This window comes from Heliangelus exortis, chromosome 12 (genome assembly GCF_036169615.1).
Source record: "Heliangelus exortis chromosome 12, bHelExo1.hap1, whole genome shotgun sequence".
NCBI classification, from domain to species: Eukaryota; Metazoa; Chordata; class Aves; order Apodiformes; family Trochilidae; genus Heliangelus; species Heliangelus exortis.
The window spans coordinates 181,066-185,881 of NC_092433.1; the positions used below are offsets into that span (position 1 = coordinate 181,066).

At 40.0% G+C, this 4,816-nt stretch overlaps 1 long non-coding RNA gene across 1 annotated transcript; it reads left to right on the forward strand.

Moving 5' to 3' along the window:
* Nucleotides 1–1,136: 1,136 nt before the first annotated feature.
* Nucleotides 1,137–3,331, forward strand: LOC139801767 (uncharacterized). Its single transcript, XR_011728302.1, has 2 exons — nt 1,137–1,857; nt 1,947–3,331. It is a non-coding gene; the product is annotated as an uncharacterized lncRNA (long non-coding RNA).
* Nucleotides 3,332–4,816: the final 1,485 nt, after the last annotated feature.

Here is a 4,816-nt window from a genome sequence, read left to right on the forward strand (position 1 = left end):
TTGTAGTTTCTGTTCTGAAATAACATAGTTATCTGATCTTTATTTTTTAAAATGGAACAATTAACCTTTCCAAACATAAATCTCAAACAAATTCATTTCAAATAATTTTCCATTGTTTTGGGCCAGAAAAATGCAAAATTAAACTATAGTTGAAATCTGGGGTGAGGGGGAGGCATGTGGGGCTTGGTTTGGTTCTTTTGTTGGCTTTTTTTTTCCCCAAGTGAAATAATTTCTGTCTTTGGGTGGGATTTAAATTAGAAGACAAATTCAGTTTTGGTTTCAATTTAAATGCCTGAAGGGACAGCTCTTTACGGCATGAATGAAAGCATTTGCTGCTTTTCCCAGACCAATGTTTTCATCGCAGGTGGTGGGTGAACCTTCCCTTCTGGGTGCTCTCCATGGGCCACCTTGTCATGGTCCAACGTCAGAGGTGTACAGAGAGGGCCTTGCTGCGAGGTGTGATCCAGCGTGGAAGTGTTGCCAGCCCCACATGGTGGAGTTCAGCTTGAAATCACTGTTCTAATCTTCTGAAATGAAGATTTCAGGCCAAGTTCTTCTGGGGTAACTTCAAGTAATAATTGCAGTATGAGAAGAAAGGACAACATATCCATGGCATTGGTGTTGTGCACTTACTGACTCCTTCCACCACACAGTGCTAGCTAATGCATTTAAATAGAATATAAAATAGCTGGACTTAGCTCCAGTATGGTTCATAGGTGAAAAGCAACTTGGAGAGTGAATAAGAAAATAACTTTATTCTGAACTTTGAAGAGTATTTCTGTAACAGTGGGAACTCAGCCTTAGATGTACCTCTGTTAAATGTAGGTCTCTAAATAGTCTCCAATACATTTGCTCCCAAAATTTCACTTTCTGTATCTTGAAATTTTGAGTAGTTGCAGGAAAATTGTTCCATAAAGAGACTATCTAACCACCCAATGGCAGATTTCCTTGGGCTGTTGATGCTGCAGGAAGAACACGCCCCCCCCCCCCCCAAAAAAAAAAAGAAAACAAACAAAAAAAAAACCCCCAAACCAACCCTCCTCTTCAGATTGGGAGCGAGCTCTTCCAAAGGCTTTTTATAGGAGACATTGAGCAAAAGGTGTTGTGAAAGCCCAGGGTCTGGCACAGGAGTGGCTTCCACTGAAAGTGCAGACGAAACCTGGGGAAGGTGGAGCAAAGCAAGATGGGGCCAGGCAAGCCTGGCAAGGAACCTTGCCACAGAGGGAGTTACAGGGTATGGATGGACTTCTTCTGGCTGGGGTGGTTCTGAGGAGATGATACAGCTACCTTTGGAAAGAAATGGCAACTTTATTTACTTAAGATCTCAAGCTGGCACTTCTTTTTGTGTAGGGTGGAAGGTATTCCCCTCTCTGCTGACACCTGTTAGCATGAGAAATGGCTGAGCTTGTGGCTGAGCTCCACTTATGGGTGTAGAAGAATATAAACTGGAACAAATGGTGAGTTGCTCTTTGGTTAACGGTGGAAAGCTGAACAGGTGTTTGTTCTTTGGGCTTCTGTTGTCCTTTAGAAGTGGGGCATACCTCTAAAGGTAAAATGACTGTCATGGGGCAGCATACAGCCTGACTTCTGTTTGTTCTTGAGGATTAATTTTGTTTGCAGCTCTTGATGCAGCAAATCTGGATGAGAGTCACATTCAAGTGAACCTTCCCAAACTCTGTTTTTTGGAAAAGACCGTTTTGGAACTACACCACAGCTATCAAGAGATACTTCTGATTAAGACGAAATAGCTATCTCTGCTCCATCAGCTGCTGTCCCAGTAGAAGAAGAGGAAATCTGAAGTGTTGGGGCTGCTGCATTAGCAGTCATGCTTCAATGAAATCTTTATTTCACAAAGCAGTAAGATCTTCTCAAGCCATTTCCAAGATGATACTTGTAGTTTACTGGTTTCTTTTTTACCTTTTTTTTCATTTTCACTTCCCTTCTAGGTGGCAGGCACCTAATCTGGGCTCAAAACCATCCTGATGTGGCTGTGCTACTTCTGGGTTGGCTCATGTCTGGCTAGCTGCACACACTGGTCACTGTGGGACTTCTACCCTGTCACACTAATTTCTCTGAAAATGAGCACTGCAACAAAGATGCCTGAGTTTGCAAAGCAGTTTTCATATGGTTGTTGGGCGCTGTGACAGAAGAATGAGATCTGGAGTGAGGAAGGCTCCAGAAGCTGGGACTAGATCATGGTTATTATTAGGTCACCTTTATTGCAAATCTGAGGCTGACAATGTTTGGGGTTTTTAAGTAAAATGATAAGCTGGGAAGTGATTGTGAACTTTCTGTCTTCCTCCCCCTCCTCCCTCAGTGTGCACCATTAATGGTTATGAAAAGTTAGAGTTGTTTTGTTCTGTTTTGCTTTTCCTTAAGTGAGGATGTTCCATCTACTCTCAAGCCTGATCAAGCCCTTAATTTGATCCCAGATAGTCCAGGTTTTTAGTTTACAGAATTATGAATAAAGGCTTCATATACCATTTCAGATACAGGTCCCTTCTCATTCAGAAGTGTTTGGCATTTACACTTCTTATTTAAACATGTTAAAGCGCTTCCATTACTAAATACTGCTTGAGGGAACCAAAGAGAGAGAAGAAATTTGGCATAAATCCCAGTGCAATTTGGAGGCAAAGGACTGAGGATGCTCGCTATCATATAGAATGACAGTAATTAAAATTAATGAAAAATCACTCCATAACACCCACCATTTGACATATTTCCTCAGGTGGTTTTTGCAGAAATCTCAGAGAGACTTGTGGCTTGGAGCTTTGAAGTTCCCCTGCCTCTCCTTAGTCTCATCTCTGCTTTCCCAATCAAAGATAAATAGTTGAACAAATATTCTGAAAAAGTCCATTACTTATGATTCTTCTGTCTTAAATAACTTCAGTTCTGCCATAAGATGAGTTTGTAAAATTGCAGTTTTGCACAGGTAGAAGATTTAGCATTTCAGGAACTGCTAAGCCCAATGGCAGGGATCCATCTCTTCTTCAGGAGCCTTGTACAGTCTCCAGACTGCTGTGCCCCAGCTGTGTGCAGCCCTGGAGAGTTAGCAAAAGGGCACTGGATGGCTGGTGGAGGGTTGGAGTTTGAAGGGGAAAAATTAAAACAAACAAAACAGAAAATCAGTAAGGTTTTTTTGTAACAATAAAGCTGTTTCGTTGAATAAAGCCAAGCTTTTGAAATTTCAAAAACAGAGTCATGCTGGTTTGAGAAGAACTACTGTAAGATGGCATTGTCTATGGATTAATTCATTGATTGTTGTTTCTTTATTTGTACAATTTCAAATATTGAGGAAGTTGCTCAGAGCCAAAAAATTGAAGTGAAAGTTCATCTTCTTGCCACAAAGATGATTTTGCTGTTTTGTGCATTGGACATAGATTTGACATCTTTCTGTTGTGAGTGGATTTTTCCCTTGTTCATTTATCCAGTGTACCTTATTCTGTTCATTTATCCAGTGTACCTTATTCTGGGAACCTTTTTCCCATCTGCAACAGCAAAGTGTTTGGCGATACAGTTGTGACTCGTCTGTCGCTTTTTGTGGCTAAATACAGTGGGCTAAGATTGTATCTGGGCTGGTTTAGGAGCCTGGAATGAAAGGATTTTTCTGGAATCAGGCTTATGTAAATATAGAGGTCAAATGGTGCTGTATTTCATATTTCCTTTTTTTTTTTTTTTTTTTTTTTTTTTTGTGACCAGTAGCAGAACTCTATTAAGCAAGACAAGAAGTCTAGAAACAGTTATTTCTTGCACTTAAAATCTGCTAATTATTTTCTTTTTCCCCTTGGATGTTACGATCTTCTACCAGAATGCCAAAAGGCAAAGTCACTCTTTGACAAATGTTGAGGGAGCAAGCTGTCGTTTTTGTTTTGGTTTTATCTTTTTTTTTTTTTTTTTATGCAGAAGAAATAATCCTGAAGGAACCCTAATCGAGTGTCCCCTTTTAGTGCCATCACACAGTGCCACCTATCTGGGGACCTGGATTCTCTGAGATGAAGGAAACTGTCCTCTCTATCCCCAAGCAATGCACAAAATTCTGATCTGTTTATAAGAATTTAATTTTTTCTTGCAAGAAAAAAGTAAGCGTTGGTGTAACAGACAGAGGAGTTTTCAGTGATACTTGAAGGTGACATGAAAAGAATCTTAATTTAGCAGAGCATCTAACATACAAAATCTTGACGCTTTACAGCCTCAATGTTTAGTGAACAGTCAAGACATTTTATTACCCTAAGGAAAGAGACAGAAGATGTTTCTGTCTTGGTACTTCTTATTCTGAGTTATTCTTTGTCTTTTGTCATGTTGCAAATCAGCAATGAAGAAAACTCACTCAGCAAGCAGTGAAAACAGCAACAAATGTTTACCCCTTGGGATATGTACTCTGGAGAGAATTCCCCACCTGAAACGAGTAGACACTTCAAGGTCTATGCATACAAGTTTAGCTTGACTTGGAGTACAGGCAGTCAGCCAATCAAGAAATCAGACAATCCAGGTTTTTTATTTGAGGTTAAAAGACTTTCTATCTAGCAGGTTAATAAGTTACCCATGAAGCGCAAGAAGCCTCGGAACTGCAGCTTGGAATATCTGATGTTAAATCTCTAAAATAAACATTGAGATCCAGAGAAATGAAATTGCTCTGCAAAAGAATTGAGTAATATTATGACTTGTCTCTTCCTCACCCTGTGAACATATTGCTTAATCTATCATGAGTCTGTAATTTCTGTCCTAAAGAAGGATACACAGCCTAAGACATGTGACTCTGCCTTTTTCAGGGCATATGTATGACTAACAAGTGCTTCCAGGAAAAAGTGTAATTTGC